Source organism: Heptranchias perlo, chromosome 21 (assembly GCF_035084215.1).
Source record: "Heptranchias perlo isolate sHepPer1 chromosome 21, sHepPer1.hap1, whole genome shotgun sequence".
Classification (NCBI taxonomy): domain Eukaryota; kingdom Metazoa; phylum Chordata; class Chondrichthyes; order Hexanchiformes; family Hexanchidae; genus Heptranchias; species Heptranchias perlo.
The window spans coordinates 10,381,483-10,399,959 of NC_090345.1; the positions used below are offsets into that span (position 1 = coordinate 10,381,483).

The window sequence follows — 18,477 nt, forward strand, 5'->3', positions numbered from 1 at the left end:
GTACCTAGCTGCAAGCCAAATGTAAAACAGTCAGGACTCGCTAATACTGGCTGTCGGGTCGACCTATTTTCAGCAGGATGCTGGTCTTGGTAAGCCTGGCAGTTTTTACAGGACATAGTGGTTCGTTTGATCGGCACTCCTGCCATTGGACTCAACATCTATCCCCTCCATTATCTTCACACCGTGGCTGCAGTACGTACTATCTACAGGATTCACCGCAGACCCTCCCTCCCACGCGACCTCTACAGCCGAGAGGGGCAAGAGCAGCACTGTCACAGGAACACTGTTATTTCCCAGTTCCCCTCAAGGTCACGTATGATCCTGACTTAGTTATATGTCGCCGTTCCTTCATCGTTGCTGGGTCAGTATCATGGAATTTCCTACATAACACCATTGTGGGAGCACCAGCACCTCAAGGACTGCAGTGGTTCCAGGAGAAGACCCACCACCACCTTGCCTCCTCAGGGCAACCAATGATGGGCAATAAATGCGGCCATGCCAGCGTTGCCTGCATCCCAAAATCAAATATATAAAAAAACTTGGCTTGCAGCCAGCTGTGCAAGATCCTCGCTTGGGATACCCCGCTATGTTGGCACAGGATAAAAACACTTGTTGAGCAGGTCCCAGATTCAACCCTTGCCCAGCTATGTCTGAAATCAGCACAGCGATCAAAGCTGGCACCTTCCTGCATTCTGTGCCTTAGTCATATTATCCATCCATCTGTTGTGTTCTGGCCTAGGGCAGGTCCTAACTCAAGACTTACATGTGAGATTCTTAAGCCACTTCCTGGGGAAGAGTAGCTGAGGTGGTTTCCTGTTGCCTTCCTAATGGTTTTTTTTATCTGTAGAGTACCTTCTCCCAGAGGGGCTGCAACCAAGGCTAAAGAGCCCCACCTGCCCTTTATGATGGGGGAAGGGCCACCCTCACCCATCAGGCACAAATAACCCCGCTGTACGCCAACCCAGTATTCAGAGCCGACTCTCTGGTCTCTGCTCGTCAGGGCTTGAACCCAGCCCTTCTGACTCAGATCCAGGATTACTACCCCTGAGCCAGTGGTCACTCCATCCAGATGCGAGTCCCCCGCTGGATGTCAACCCAGTATTTTGAGACCATATTCTAGTCTCCACTCACTGGGGCTGACTGGGGTGGGGCTCGAACCCTCCACCCTCTGACTCAGAAGTGGGAATGCTGCCACTGAGCCAAAGGCTCGCTCCCAGTCACATTATATGGTGGACAAAATTCCTCTGTTAATGAAAGATGGAAGAATGCCCGCTTTTATTCTTATTTAACAACCAGTTAATGAAATCGCAGGAGTGCATGGTTTTGAAACGTGATTTCTGAGACTGCCCAGTCAGGTCTACATGTGACTCCAGTCCAACATTACACATTGGCTCTTAGTGCCCTCTGAAGTGGTCTAGCAAGCCATTCAGCTGTAAAAACAATTGGTAGGGCAATTAGCGATGGGCAATAATTGCGACCTTACCAAAGTTACCTACATGCCAATAACAAGTAAAAAATGTCCTCTGTGCGGTATATTAAAAAAAGACTAATGACTGCGTTAAAACAGCGCAAACAGAAACTTTTGATTAGGCTAAATGAAGGGCAAGTTGGAGAATCGGCCTTACAACGTAAAAGTCTAATTTCCAACCCACAGTCCTATCTCTGTACTGGTGCGAAGCTTTACTGAATTTACCCTTAAATTGCTGAGACTGTGATTTTACCAGTGGATAGGAACATAGAAACAGGAGGAGGCCATTCAGCCCCTTGAGCCTGCTCCGCCATTCCAATAGATCATGACTGATCTGTACCTCAACTCTACTTACCCACCTTAGCTCCATGTCCCAGGATACCCTTACCTAACAAAAATCTATCGATCTCAGTTTTGAAAGCTCCAATTGACCCTCAGCATCTACAGCCTTTTGGGGGAGAGAATTCCAGATTTCCACTATCCTTTGTGTGAAAAGCTGCTTCCTGATTTCACTCCTGAATGGCCTGGCTCTAACTTTAAGATTATGTCCCCTCGTTCTTGATTCCCCCACCGGAGGAAATAATTTGTCTGTATCTAACCTGTTGAATCTTTTTAACATTTTGAACACCTCGATCAGATCACCCCTCAATCAAGAGAATACAAGCCAAGTTTCTGCAACCTTGTCCTCATAAATTTAAACCTATAAGCCCCGGAATCATTCTGGTGAACCTGCGCTGCACTCTCTCCAAGGCCAATATATCCTTTCTGAAGTGTGGTGCCCTAAACTGAATGCAATAGTCCTGATGGGGTCCCACCATAAATATGGAGTAAAAATAGATTTTTATTAGAGGGAGTTCACCGTTACACATTGCTTTTAACGTACAAAGTTGGGGAAGTGGGTGGATGGATTTGTCTGTGTAATCCAGGCTGATTAAGTATTTATTTGAAAATGACATTTGAGTGCTGTGACGTACTAGGCACAGACTGGGAAGGGCATAAGATCCTAAAGTGATAAAGCGTTGAATCATTTGGAGATCGTAGTGTTATCTGTGCAGCTTAATGTTAGCAGGACGTCACTTATGCAGTGAGCTGATGAATCACGTTGAGAGGAGATTTCCTGTTAACTACATCTGTGAAGTGTTCCAATCTTGAACCGTGAAGTCTCCAAAATGAGAGAGAGATTGCAGCTTTTTAACCAGCTTTGAGCTCTTGGAACAGATAAGGTGAAGCAGTTGCATTAAAATGATCTGCTGCTGGCGACACGGATGTTTATGATTCTTTCATGTTGTTGCTTTCAGATGAGAAGAAAAGTGGAGCCCAAGCTTGTCTGAAGAAAGTATTCAGTGTTTGGAACAGTGTCTTCCCCTCTGTCTGGTAGAATCCATCAAGGTGGAAACAGGGGTGTCCAAACCTTTTGACTCTGTGGGCCACTTCGGCAGGTAACATGGTGCCTTGCGGCCCATGTATACAGTTTAACTCTAACCTTCCCGTTAATTTGAGTTTATCCCAAGTGGGCGATGCTAACAGGTCTCGGTGTTCTGATTTAGGATGGGTCCACCCATGGGGGTAACAAAAACCCCTTTCCACTTAGCAAACCAGTGAATAAGGGGAATATGAGTGCACATACAAATGATTTGTTTGGGCTACGATGGCCTGTGATTGTAGGCCTTAGTGGCCCACAGGCTGCAGTTTGGACACCACTGATCTAGAACCTTTTTGTGAATATTGGTAGAACGATTCCAAAATCTCCAGAAAGCACTGTACCCCCCACCACATGCAATATTACCTACTTCTCAGGAGTATGCACCACACCCTTTGTCGAACACATACTGCTGTATACGATTAGCCAATAAGGCAGTATAAATATGAATCCTTTAAATGGAGTAGTTGTAAATTAAAGAACATCAATAATGGTCAGGATTCAGTTTGGTGGCCCATAAGGTACCACTAGGTATTAATATATTTTGAAAATGCGCTATTTCCAGATTCTCCCCCACTGGTAATGCATGTTTGTAAACTCAGTCATATAATGTTAATTGTTCAGATTCTGTATGGTCAACATAAGGGGCTTTAATTTAGTGGGCATGGTAGTGTTGTGGGTAAGACACTGGACTCATAACCTGGAGGACATGAGTTCAAATTATGAAATTGAATTTAAATAAATCTGGTAATTTATGAACTAGAACAGAAAAGTGACTTGGAAAGCTTCTGGGTTGTCATACAACACAACTGATTCACTAATGTCCTTCAGGGAAAGAAATCTGCCACCGCTACCCAGTCTAACCTAACATGTGACCCCAGTCCAACATTACATGGATGACTCTTGTGCCCTCTGAAGCAGCCCAGCCAGCCACTCAGCTGTAAAAACAGTTGCTAGGGCAACTAACGATGGGCAATAAATGCGTCCTTGCCAGGGTTGCCCACATCCTGATAACAAATTTCTAAAAACGTCCTCTGTGTGACATTAAAAAAGACTAATGACTGAGTTAAAAGAGTGCAAACAGAAAGATGAAGTGCGAGTTGGACAATCGGCCTGATAGCATCAAAGTCCAATTTTCCAAACCATAATCCTGTCTCTATAATGGTGCAAAGCGTTACAGAATTTGCCCCATAAATTCCTATCTACATTCCTTTAATGGTGAATTAACCTTTCAGTGCAAACATCTTAATCGATACACTAAAAATAACGGACAGGGAAATTAAAGGTTCTTGCGTGTTCACATTTTAAAAATCACGGTTGCCTCTAGTGAATTGTGAAAGAACCCACTGCTGATGTCACTACGACTAACACGGTATTTACGGCCGGGAATTTTCTCGGAGCTGCTCCCGCTGTAACCATGCCAGAAGTGCTTCGGAACCCCATTCACGTAAGCGGGGTTTACGCCAAAGAAGTTACGGTGGTGGAGGGGGAGCAGCTCTGAGGAAATTCCACGGCCGATGTTTTTTGCGGAGTTCTCTCAGCAGATGTTGGCGGGGCTCGGAGCCCAATTCACCTGCCCGCTGTCAAAGTGTAGTACCCCGTTTATATTACAGTGTTACTTTTCAGAGGTAAGGAATGCCACCTTGCAAAGAGGAAGGGACCATTGTCTGGCGAGATGGCTCTGGTCCCTGCCTCCGAAGGCTAAGCATTGCCGGTAGCAGCAACAACAATGACTGTCTCCTCTTATCGCCACTTGGTGTCGGGGCCTATCATTTTCTTTTGGCCACTGAACTCTTAGGCTGCCTTCGTAGGCCAGCAACGCGATTTTGATTGACCTGTAGGACCCACGAGCAAAAGAAAGAGAGAGCTTGCAGTTATATAGTGCCTTATCACACCGTCAGGATGTCCTAAGGCACTTCAAACAAATGCAGTGGAAAAGAGGGGAACTGAAAATTAAATGCAATAAGGCCCAGTAGCTGTTACTGCTGTAACTAAGTGTATTGAGGGATATGGAGCAGAAGAGGGTGATAGAGTCGAGGTACAGCTCAGCCATGATCTAATTGAACGGTGGAACTGACTCGACGGGCTGAATGGCCTACTCCTGTTCCAATGTTCCTACACATTGGTGTAATATTTGTCATCCAGTTCAGTGTTGTCACTAGGCATGTTTAGTACATTGGCATCAATTCACTACAGGAAAAAATTACACTTAAACCAATAAGCTTTAATGTATATAGAATGTGAGAGTAAACTAGCAAGAAATATAAAAACAGATTGTAAGAGCTTCTACAAGTATGTAAAAAGGAAGAGAGTAGCAAAAGTAAATGTTGGGCCCTTCGAGGCTGAGACAGGAGAAATTATAATGGGGAATAAAGAAATGGCAGAGACGTTAAACAAATATTTTGTATCTGTCTTCACAGTAGAAGACACAGAAAGCAATAATGGGGAACCAAGGGTCTAAAGAGAGTGGGGAAGATAAAGTAATTAATATCTGTATAGAAAAAGTACTAGAGAAATTAATGGGACTAAAAGCCGACAAATACCCTGGAACCTGATGGTTTACATCCTAGGGTCCTAAAAGAGGTGGCTGCAGAGATAGTGGATGCATTGGTTGTGATCTTCCAAAATTCCCTAGATCCTAGAATGGTCCCAGCAGATAGGAAGGTAGCAAATGTAACACCGCTATTCAAGAAAGGAGGGAGAGAGAAAATAGGGAACAACAGGCCAGTCAGCCTGACATCAGTCATCGGGAAAATGTTGGCATCCATTATTAAGGAAGTGGTAACAGGGCACTTAGAAAATCATAATAAGATTAGGCAGAGTCAACGTGGTTTTGTGAAAGAGAAATCGTGTTTGATGAATTTATTAGAGTTTTTTGAGGATGTAACTAGCAGGGTAGATAAAGGGGAACCAGTGGATGTAGTATATTTGGATTTTCAAAAGGCATTCAATAAGGTGCCACACAAAAGATTGTTACGTAAGGTAAGGGCTCATGGGATTGGGGGTAATATATTGGCATGGATAGAGGATTGGTTAACGGACAGAAAACAGAGAGTAGGGATAAAAGGGTCATTTTCAGGTTGGCAGGCTGTAACTAGTGGGGTGCCGCAAGGATCAGTGCTTGGGCCTCAGCAATTTACAATCTATATTAATGACTTGGATGAGGGGACCGAGTGTAATGTATCCAAGTTTGCAGACGATACAAAGTAAGCTGTGAGGAGGATACAAAGAGTCTGCAAATGGGCGTAGACAGGTTAAGTGAGTGGGTAAGAAGGTGGCAGATGGAGTGTAATGTGGGGAAATGTGAGGTTATTCACTTTGGTAGGAAGAATAGAAAAACAGAATATTTTTTAAATGGTGAGAAACTATTAAACGTTGGTGTTGAGAGATTTGGATGTCCTCGTACAAGAAACACAGAAAGTTATCATTGCAGGTACAGCAAGCAATTAGGAAGGCCAATGGCATGTTGGCCTTTATTGCAAGGGGTTTGGAGTTCAAGAGTAAGGAGGTCTTGCTACAATTGTACGGGGCTTTGGTGAGTACTGGAGTACTGTGTACAGTTTTGGTCTCCTTATCTAAGGAAGGATAGACTTGCCTTGGAGGCGGTGCAACGAAGGTTCATTAGATTGATCCCTGGGATGAGACGGTTGTCCTATGAGGAGAGATTAAGTAGAATGGGCCTATATTCTCTCGAGTTTAGAAGAATGAGAGGTGATCTCATTGAAACATACAAGATTCTGAGGGGGCTTGACAGGGTAGATGTTGAGAGGTTGTTTCCCCTGGCTAGCGAACCTTGAACTAGGGGGCATAGTCTCAAGATAAGGGGTTGGCCATTTAAGACTGAGACGAGAAGGAATTTCTTCACTCAAAGGGTTGTGAATCTTTGGAATTCTCTACCCCAGAAGGCTGTGGATGTTCAGTCATTGAGTACATTCAAGGCTAAGATAGATTTTTGGACTCTAGGGGAATCAAGGGATATGGGGATCGGGCAGGAAAGTGGAGTTGAGGCCAAAGATCAGCCATGATCTTATCGAATGGCAGAGCAGCCTCGAGGGGCCATACGACCTATTCCTGCTCCTATTTCTTATGTTCTGACTAATACGCAGAATTCATCACCTCTTATCAATCCCAGCACTATCACCTCCACCAGTGACAGACCTGTAATCGCAGGTCCTTCACCCCGTCCTTATACAAAGTCTAGAATGGTATCAGTGGGTGTTGATCACAGTTCAATTGGTCACAGTGTGAAAATCTCACACACGCCCACCATTATGCTTTATTGAATTCCTAGTCATGACACTGCACTGAATTAACCCTGTGATTGATGCAAGTTGAATTCTGATAAGCCCATAAGGCATTTATTTGCCAAGCAACGCTTTGCTGCGATGCTGGATTTCTACGTCTTTGAGCCAATGTAAAGGGTGCCCTGGAACTGTGCTTGGAAGCATGTATGTGATTACTTGGAGCTGGTTGTTTTGTAACATATTATTGCTGTCGTAGACTTTGCTCCGTGACTGTTGGCTATAATTCCGACCCATTGAGTCATCACTGTCCTGCTAAGGTCTCATGTCACTAAATCTGTTTAACTCTTGTCTAATTTTGAATGGTTTGATTTAGTATTATTATTACAGGACTGCTTCACACGCCAACTTGATGAATGTAAAATATATAAACATACCGGACTTAGTAGCCTGTTCCTTTCTCTTTTCTTTAGTTTGTTTGGTATTGTACAGAAATCTAGCTGTTGTGTGAATTGCTTTCATGGGCACTAAAGGCACCTTTTCTGCTGTGACTTAAGCTTTTCTTTCAGTAGAAGCTCTTCTTTGTCCTGCATGACACTTGGAAAGATCTATTTGCTTACTGTCACACCGTTCTCCTCCGACTCCCGGCATTGTACCATCAAGGTACAAACGTTGGAAGTGCTGAGCGATTTCGGCCAATATCAGCTTGCCGCGACAAAGGAAACGTGAAACCTTACTGATCGCTTATCAGATCCAAACTCTGATATTTTCACTTGAAGACTTCGGATTCAACTCCCTGTTACAGGGTGTGAGTGGTTCTGGCTGCTGCCCAGATGTATTTATGTAGAAACATTTGCTAGTGAACTATATATATTTTTTCATATTATAAAATGTTAATTATCGTTGAAGATCAATAAATAAATATCATATGTTTCTTTGAAACAAAGAGGTGTGCATTATTGGAAGGGACACTGTGCAGTGATTCTACTGCATCGTGGGATTGTATTTTATTCATGTGGAAATATACTTTTTAACTTTTGGCAGTAAAGAAGGCAGCTGTATGCTCACAAGGGCAGACACAGATTTGACACTGCTCTGCTCATTTCCCTACCTGACCTCAACTCAGCAGGGAGGAGCTGAGTGAAATTCACGACATCTCATAGGAACAGAGGACGAAAAAAGACCAAGGTCCATCTAGTTCACCTTCTATCATCTTGGAAGTTGCATGATACAACGATAATGGAGTTGTTGACTAATCATGGCAATCAATCTCTGTCAATTAGGAACATAGGAACATGAGTAGGCCATTCAGCCCCTCCAGCCTGTTCCACCATTCAATTAGATCATAGCTGATCTGTACCTCAACTCCATTTACCCACCTTTGCTCCATATCCCTTATTATCCTTACCCACCTAAAATCTATCTCAGTTTTGACTTTCTCAATTGACCCCTAGCCTCAACAGCCTTGTGGGGGAAAGAGTTCCAGATTTACGCTACCTTTTGTGTGAAGAAATGCTTCCTGGCATCGCCCCTGAATGTCCTATCTCTAATTTTAAGGTTATGCCCCCTTGTTCTGAACTCCCCCACCACATAAAATAGTTTCTTTCTATCCACCCTATCAAAACCTTCAATCATCTTAAACATCCCAATTAGATCACCCCTTAATCTTCTATACGCAGCGGAATATTTTCTGTGATTCTATCAACACATTTAAAAAGTACCTGGATATGCACCTGAAGTGCCATAGCCTACAAGGCTACGGGCCAAATGCTGGAAAGTGGGATTAGGCTGGGAGGCTCATTTTCAGTCGGTGCGGACACGACGGGCCGAATGGCCTCTTTCTGTGCCGTAAATTTTCTATGATTTCTATGATTCTATACAAGCTGAGTCTATGCAACCTGTCCTCATAATTTAAACCTTTTAGTCCCGGTATCATTCTGGTGAATCTGCACCACACCCCATCCAAGGCCAATATATCCTTCCTGTGGTCCAATGCCCAGAACTGAATGCAGTACTCCAGATGTGGTCTAAACAAAGCTTTATACAGCTGCAGCACAACTTACACCCCTTTGTATTCCAGCTCCCTTTAGATAAAGGCTAACATTCCATTAGCCTTTAAAATGATTTTTTTTGTATCTATCCACTAGCTTTTAGTGATTTATGTTCTTGGGCCCTTAAATCTCTCTGCTCCTTCACAGTTCCTCGCTTCTTATCATTTAGAAAATAATTAGACATAATGTGAGGAAACCCCAGTGGTGGAGAGCTTTGGGAACCATAGGTCCAAAGTCATCAGTTCCTCCCAAGCATTGCTACACTTATCACGCGTCTTGTCTCAAATGACTCATTGTACTGAAAATGCTGGCAGTAGACAGTGAGTTGGTCATAGGGTTGCCAACTCTGGTTGAATCTATTCCTGGAGGTTTCATGCGTCCAACTGCTCCGCCCCAACGCTCCCGCCATTGGTTGCCCAACACTTCCTTCCTCACAGTGTGCCATCCTCCCACACCAATTGGAAAGAAAAAAGATTTTTCATTACCCAATTGGATGATTCTTGACTATCAGTCAAAACAGCCTTTTTTCCCCGACTCCAATATTTTTATAACTCATAACCAGAAGTGTTCAAAGAAAATGAAAAAAAAACGCACAATTTGTTTTAATGCCCCTATGATTTTTCTCCCGGGTGTTGCTCGCAGCAGTGTCCTGGAGATTAATCTTAAATTCCTGGAGACTCCAGACCAATCCTGGAGAGTTGGCAACCCTCATCAGTCAGTATCTCCATGTTAGGGAGAGTTCTCATGATGTCTCCTGGAGGAAGGCTATAGGGCCCAGTGATGGCAGGTCAATGACTGTGTTAAAATAATGGAGACAAGAGGTCGACCAGCATGCGAATGATAACTCACAGAGAGAACTAACTCTCCCCTCCACCCCAGTCTGGGCTGTGAACTCAAAACAAAAACTGAAAATGCTGGCAGTAGCAACCATCGTCAGAAGTCAAGTCTCAGCATTAATCTGAAAGAAGAAAGACTTGCATTTATATAGCGTCTTTCACGACCTCAGGACATCCCAAAACGCTTCACAGCCAATTAAGTACTTTTGAAGTGTAGTCACTGTTGTAATGTAGGAAACGCGGCAGCCAATTTGCACACAGCAAGGTCCCAAAAACAGCGATGAAAGAATGACCAGATAATCTGTTTTAGTGACGTTGTTTGAGGGATAAATATTGGCCCCAGGGCACTGGGGAGAACTGCCCTGATCTTCTTCAAATAGAGCCATGGGATCTTTTACACCAACCTGAGAGGGCAGACCCAATAGACAGCTCCTCTGACAGTGCAGTACTCCCTCAACACTGCCCTCAAGTGTCAGCGTTTGTAGTACTGCTGCTGTTAGCAGCTCTATTAGCAATTTCTGGCTTACAACCTGGAAATTCCAACATTAAATCTTTTTCTGAAGAGTTGACAATGTCGGCTTTGCCTAGGAGCTGTGAGCACTCAATGAAATAGATAGCAGCAGAGGTACTGGTTTCTGTTATTTTGGACAGTGCTGTGTAATGCATGCCACCAAATAACATGCCAGTCATGTGAGTCAGCTCCTATGCTGTGATTGTAGTGCGTTGTGCAGTCCTATTCAAAACGCAACCTGCAGACTATCTGCAGCCTGCCCCCTTCTTCACCTGTGGCCCTTAGCAGACTCGGCCGCCGTCTATAGCCTGCCTTGCTGTGAGTAAGTTGAGCAAACTGGAATTTGGTTGCTGTTCCTCCTCCTTTTCTTGACAGTCATCAAGTTGATGCTCTCCTTTAGGAGACAGTGGTTGTCCCAGCTTCAGTACAGCAAGTGAAAGCCAAAGACAGAAAATACTTGAAATGCACAGCAGGCTATTCCGCCTCTTGTGGAGGGAAGAGACAGGATAATGTATAGGGTCGTAGCTCTTCTTCAGAATTGATAAGCAAGCATTTTAATAGAATCGGAAGAGGGAGGAAGAGAAAACACATGAGAGGAAGTATTGGTGAACTAATCCGTAACCTACTTAAAAAAAGAAAAAGAAACCAGGAGATGGTCAGATGACTGAGGTCTGTTACACCACACAATGGAAAGATTAAAAGACGTGAGGGAAACAAAGAAAATCTGAACAGCTTTGAGGCAGTGAGAGGCACTCCCGAGGAAGATGAGAAAATGAGGGAATGAGAGAGCCTATAGATCAAATCTGAAATTAAAACAGGAAATGGTGACAAAACACACAGTGGGGTCCACTAACTACAAAAAGAGAAAAAACAGGCCAGCAACAAGGGCACCGACTCTCCTGCCAGCACTGTATTTGATGAAGGGCCTCCTATTAACATAAAACGATTAATAGTCCTGTTAATATTTGTTCCAATCTCTTCCTGTAGGAAGTGTAAGCTTCATATGGTCCACTTCATTAGCACGGTTGAAATCAAGAACTCATGTTGTGGGGTCTTGTTTGATATCGCTCTGCTGTGCAGTGATAGGTTTGCCGACTCTGGTTAGACGTAATGCTGGAGGTTTCATCACATGACCTCCTGCCCCCAACCGCCTCGCCCCGTGAAATAGCCATTTTTCCCCATCTCCAATATTTTTATAACTGACAAACAAAAGTGTTCAACAAAATGAAAAAAGCACACAATTTGTTTGAAATGCCTCTATGATTTTTCTCCCGGGTTTGCTCGCAGCCGTGACCAGGAGATTAAGCTTTAATTCCTGGAGACTTCAGGACAATCCTGGAGGTTTGGCAACCCTATGTAGTGGGATTGTGGTCCCAGAGAAAGTGTTAATAAATAACACTGAAACATTCACCATCTCAGTCAGCAAAAATCAACTTTCCTTGTTTCTGTTTTCAAGTCGAGATTCACTCAGGGCTGAACCATAGAATCATTTCTTTTTATTCGTTCATGGGATGTGGGCGTCGCTGGCGAGGCCGACATTTATTGCCCATCCCTAATTGCCCTTGAGAAGGTGGTGGTGAGCCGCCTTCTTGAACCGCTGCAGTCCGTAAGGTGAAGGTTCTCCCACAGTGCTGTTAGGAAGGGAGTTCCAGGATTTTGACCCAGCGACAATGAAGGAACGGCGATATATTTCCAAGTCGGGATGGTGTGTGACTTGGAGGGGAACGTGCAGGTGGTGTTGTTCCCATGTACCTGCTGCTCTTGTCCTTCTAGGTGGTAGAGGTCGCAGGTTTGGGAGGTGCTGTCGAAGAAGTCTTGGCGAGTTGCTGCAGTGCATCCTGTGGATGGTACACACTGCAGCCACAGTGCGCCGGTGGTGAAGGGAGTGAATGTTTAGGGTGATGGATGGGGTGTCAATCAAGCAGGCTGCTTTGTCCTGGATGGTGTCGAGCTTCTTGAGTGTTGTTGGAGCCGCACTCATCCAGGCAAGTGGAGAGTATTCCATCACACTCCTGACTTGTGCCTTGTAGGTGGTGGAAAGGCTTTGGGGAGTCAGGAGGTGAGTCACTTGCCACAGAATACCCAGCCTCTGACCTGCTCTTGTAGCCGCAGTATTTATATGGCTGGTCCAGTTAAGTTTCTGGTCAATGAGGACTCCCAGGATGTTGATGGTGGGGGATTCGGCGATGGTAATGCCATTGAATGTCAAGGGGAGGTGGTTAGACTCTCTCTTGTTGGAGATGGTCATTGCCTGGCACTTGTCTGGCGCGAATGTTACTTGCCACTTATCAGCCCAAGCCAGGATGTTGTCCAGGTCTTGCTGCATGCGGGCTCGGACTGCTTCATTATCTGAGGGGTTGCGAATGGAACTGAACACTGTGCAATCATCAGCGAACATCCCCATTTCTGACCTTATGATGGAGGGAAGGTCATTGATGAAGCAGCTGAAGATGGTTGGGCTTAGGATAATGCCCTGAGGAACTCCTGCAGCAATGTCCTGGGGCTGAGATGATTGGCCTCCAACAACCACTGCCATCTTCCTTTGTGCTAGGTATGACTCCAGCCACTGAAGAGTTTTCCCCCTGATTCCCATTGACTTCAATTTTACTCGGGCTCCTTGGTGCCACACTCGGTCAAATGCTGCCTTGATGTCAAGAGCAGTCACTCTCACCTCACCTCTGGAATTCAGCTCTTTTGTCCATGTTTGGACCAAGGCTGTAATGAGGCCTGGAGCCGAGTGGTCCTGGCGGAACCCAAACTGAGCATCGGTGAGCAGGTTATTGGTGAATAAGTACTGCTTGATAGCACTGTCGACGACACCTTCCATCACTTTGCTGATGATCGAGAGTAGACTGATGGGGCGGTAATTGGCTGGTTTGGATTTGTCCTGCTTTTTGTGGACAGGACATACCTGGGCAATTTTCCACATTGTCGGGTAGATGCCAGTGTTGTAACTGTACTGGAACAGCTTGGCTAGAGGCACAGCTAGTTCTGGAGCACAAGTCTTCAGCACTACTGCCGGGATGTTGTCAGGGCCCATAGCCTTTGCTGTATCCAGTGCACTCAGCCATTTCTTGATATCACGTGGAGTGAATCGAATTGGCTGAAGACTGGCTTCTGTGATGGTGGGGATATCGGGAGGAGGCCGAGATGGATCATCCACTCGGCACTTCTGGCTGAAGATGGTTGCAAACGCTTCAGCCTTGTCTTTTGCACTCACGTGCTGGACTCCGCCATCACTGAGGATGGGGATGTTTACAGAGCCTCCTCCTCCCATTAGTTGTTTAATTGTCCACCACCATTCACGACTGGACGTGGCGGGACTGCAGAGCTTTGATCTGATCCGTTGGTTGTGGAATCTGTAGCTGGTTGTAGCTCTGTCTATAGCATGTTGTTTCTGCTGTTTAGCATGCATCTAGTCCTGAGGTGCTGCTTCTAGCATACTCTTCATTGAATCAGGGTTGATCTCCTGGCTTGTTGGTAATGGTAGAGTGAGGGATATGTTGGGCCATGAGGTTACAGATTGTGCTGGAATACAATTCTGCTGCAGCTGATAGCCCACAGCGCCTACATGGATGCCCAGTTTTGAGCTGCTAGATTTGTTCTGAATCTATCCCATTGAGCATGGTGGTAGTGCCACACAACACGTTGGATGGTGTCCTCAGTGCAAAGACGGGACTTTGTCTCCACAAGGACTGTGCGGTGGTTACTCCTACCAATACTGTCATGGACAGATGCATTTGCGACAGGTAGATTGGTGAGGTTAAGTAAGTTTTTCCCCTCGTGTTGGTTCGCTCACCACCTGCCGCAGTCCCAATCTGGCAGCTGTGGCCTTCAGGACTCGGCCAGCTGTGGTGCTACCGAGCCACTCTTGGTGATGGACATTGAAGTCCCCCACCCAGAGTACATTCTGTGCCCTTGCTACCCTCAGTGCTTCCTCCAAGTGGTGTTCAACATGGAGGAGGACTGATTCATCAGCTGAGGGAGGACGGTAGGTGATAATCAGCAGGAGGTTTCCTTGCCCCTGTTTGACCTGATGCCATGTGATTTCATGGGGTCCGGAGTCAATGGTGAGGACTCCCAGGGCCACTCCCTCCTGATTGTATATCACTGTACCGCCACCGGGACAGGACATACCCAGGGATGGTGATGGAAGAGTCTGGGACGTTGGCTGAAAGGTATGATTCTGTGAGCATGGTTCTGTCAGGCTGTGGGACAGCTCTCCCAATTTTGGCACAAGTCCCCAGATGTTAGCGAGGAGGACTTTGCAGGGTCGGCTGGGCTTGGTTTGCCTTTGTCGTGTCCGGTGCCTAGTGGTCCGTCCGGTTTTATTCTTATCATGACTTGTGTAACTGAGTGGCTTGCTAGGCCATTTCAGAGGGCAATTAAGAATCAACCACATTGCTGTGGGTCTGGAGTCACATATAAGCCAGACTGGGTAAGGACAGCAGGTTTCCTTCCCTAAAGGGCATTAGTGAACCAGATGGGTTTTTACGACAATCCGGTAGTTTCATGGCCACCATTACTGATACCAGTATTTTAATTCCAGATTTTATTTAATTAATTGAATTTAAATTCCCCAGCTGCCGTGGTGGGATTTGAACTTATGATTCTGGATTACTAGTCCAGTAACATAACCACTATGCTACTGTACCCACACAGCACAGAAAGAGGCCATTCAGCCCATCGTACCTGTGCTGGCTCTTGGAAAGAGCTATCCAATTAGTCCCACTCCCCTGCTCTTTCCCCATAGCCCTGTGACTTTTTTTCTTTTTAACTATATATCCCTTTTGAAAGTTACTATTAAATCTGCTTCCACTACCTTTCCAGACAATGCAGCCCAGATCATAACGATTCGCTGTGTAAAACAAATTCTCATCACCCCTCTAGTTCTTTTGCCAGTTATCTTAATTGTGTTACCATGGCATGCCAAGGTAAACACAGCCCCATCATTGCAGCTAAACATCCAAAACTGTGCTCCAATTCGCAGGTTGTCATGTGAGCAAACATCCTGGTAGATCAGTCAGTCGATCATTGAAACATAAAATCAAATATTTTCTGCATTTGCTTAGCCCTGCAAATTTTTCCTTTTCAAGTAGCTGAATTAGGAGTAATTTGGGGGTTTCAGTGCAGTGATTGCTACTTAGCAGTGTGCAACAGGCCTGCTCTTAACAAGTGCGAACAATCTTGCATTCCAGAATTGGAGCACATGATGATTAGCCTGAGCTGATACCGCGTTCTCCATAGATTACAATCTCTCTACCTTCAGCAACACACAGTGTGCGCAGTCTCTTCTTATCAGCCACGAATGAAGGACGGATTAGCACTAATCAATCTGATCTTTGTGGGTATTTGTTCCAAAATTCCATTCAGAAAACCATAAAGCAAAGATAAAATAGTGCGGTTATTTTCCTTTTTTTTTTGTTTTTGATGGTTAGGTGTTACAAAAGATGGCAATCTTATTCTCTGTCTAAAAAGAGATTTTACTGCTTGATGTAAGTTTTTAGACCAGGCAACCAGCTCAAAAGGGTGATGTTCAGTTGATGGCAGCGGTTCCCATAAGTCGGCCCAAAGTCCATTTGTGACCCCTCCCCCATTCTTCATCAGCGGCCCTTGTTGAACTTGTTGATCCATGTACAAATAAAAAGGAGTAGCACCAAATGCTGGAAACCTGAAATAAAAAGAAGGGCTATCGGCCAGGGTTATCCCAGCAAGTGAAAAGGCCTATCGAATCAGAACTATTGAATTGAATGGTTGGCCCTATGTATCTTTTTTCCACTTCCTCTAAGGAAGCTCTTGGCCTCACCGCCCACAGTGGACTTGATTGAGACCGGGAGCTCGCTGTGTGGGGAATCACATTTGCAGTCCCATCGCTCCATAGTACAACGTGAAACGGCATTCCTGAGAGCGGCCCTCAAGCAAGACATTGGTTGAGATTGTCGCTCCCCCACTAAAAGTTAGTATTTATAGCCTATCCTTGACAGCGATGAGAATGAATGGGTGGAAAATATCACCAAACACAAATGAACTTGCATTTATATAGTGCCTTTCGTGTCCTTAGGACATTCCAAAGTGCTTCACAGCCAACAGATTACTTTTGACGTGCAGTTACTGCTTTCTTTTGGCAAACACAGCAGCCAATTTGCACAAACAGCAAGTGACCAGTTAATCTCTTTTGTTTGAGGGAGGAACATTGTACGGACACCAGGAAAGCTCCCTGCTCGTCTTCAAATAGTGCCATGGGATCTGAACAGCTCCTTCGTTTAATGTCTCATCCAAAAAAAAAGGCTCCTTTGACAATGCTGCGGTCCCCAGAAGTGTTAGCTTTGAGTCAGTGCTCACGTTCTGGAGTGGGGCTTGAACCAACAGACATCTGGCTCTGATGCATGAGGACTACTACTGAGCCAAACTGACACAAGCAAGCACTGAGGAAACTTAGGCTTTTCGACCTTGAAAGCTGACATCTAAGAGGGGAATCTCATGGCGATACATCTGTATAGAAAAGGTAAGCCATGATGTGGAGATGCCGGTGATGGACTGGGGTGGACAAATGTAAGGAGTCTTACAACACCAGGTTATAGTCCAACAGCTTTATTTGGAATCACAAGCTTTCGGAGCTTTCCTCCTTCGTCAGGTGAGTGTAGGATTCCGTAAATGCACAGCATATATAGTCAGAGAACAATGCCTGGTGATTACAGATAATCTTTCCAACTGCCCGTTATCACACCTCGGCATAGATATAATCAAAGCAATCAAAGGAGTGGATGGTGTTCAGACAGAGAAACATTACATCCCAGACTACTGAATACACAAGCGGTCAGAACACAAAGACAGAGAGAGAGCGAGAGACACCCGAAAGGCAGAGAAAGAGAGACAATGACCAGTTGCATTAAAAACAGATAACTTTTTTTTGCTGGTGGGGTTACGTGTAGCATGACATGAACCCAAGATCCCGGTTGAGGCCGTCCTCATGGGTGCGGAACTTGGCTATCAACTTCTGCTCGACGATTTTGTGTTCTCGTGTGTCTCGAAGGCCGCTTTGGAGAATGCTTACCCAAAGATCGGAGGCTGAATGTCCTTGACTGCTGAAGTGTTCCCCGACTGGGAGGGAACCCTCCTGTCACTATTTCAAACTAAACCCTGACAATCGGGCAAAGGGGGATACAGGTTCAAACTAACAAGAGACAACTTTAGGACTAATAATAAGACGTTCTTCATCACGCAGAGGATGAGCAACATGTGGACTGAGCTTCCAGATAGGGTAGTGGGGCTAAAGCCTTGGAATCATTTCAGGAAACAATTGGAGAGCACAGGTTTGTTCTGGATTGATGGGTTTAATGGCCTTCCTTCTCAAAATGTTTGTTAAAATTGTGGAAGGAGGTAACCCAAGAGGGGCGAGCAGATGGGCTCAACATGCTGAAGAGTGCTTCTGAACAATGCTTGAAGAATAGAAAAACAGAGTATTTTTTAAATGGTGAGAAACTGTCAAATGTTGGTGTTCAGAGAGACTTGGATGTCCTTGTACAAGAAACACAAAAAGTTAGCATGCAGGTACAGCAAGCAATTAGGAAAGCAAATGGCATGTTGGTCTTTATTGCAAGGGGGTTGGAGTACAAGAGTAAGGAAGTCTTACTACAATTGTAAAGGGCTTTGGTGAGTCCTCACCTGGAGTACCGCGTACAGTTTTGGTCTCCTTATCTAAGGAAGGATCTATTTGCCTTAGAGGCGGTGCAATGAAGGTTCACTAGATTAATTCCTGGGATGAGAGGGCTGTCCAATGAGGAGAGGTAGGGTAGACTAGGCCTATATTCTCTGGAGTTTAGAAGAATGAGAGGTGATCTCATTGAAACATATAAAATTCTGAGGGTGCTTAACAGGGTAGATGCTGAGAAGTTGTTTCCCATGGCTGGATAGTCTAGAACTAGGGGGCATAGTCACAGGACAAGGGAT

At 45.1% G+C, this 18,477-nt stretch overlaps 1 protein-coding gene across 1 annotated transcript in view; it reads left to right on the forward strand.

Moving 5' to 3' along the window:
- The window catches only part of sema4gb (sema domain, immunoglobulin domain (Ig), transmembrane domain (TM) and short cytoplasmic domain, (semaphorin) 4Gb), a 164,426-nt gene extending 156,357 nt beyond the window's left edge, over window positions 1-8,069 (forward strand). The window contains exon 16 of the transcript XR_010966666.1: window positions 2,767-8,069. The gene's annotated coding sequence lies outside the window, so the exon portion shown is untranslated. The remainder of the gene's footprint in view (window positions 1-2,766) is intronic.
- Window positions 8,070-18,477: the final 10,408 nt, after the last annotated feature.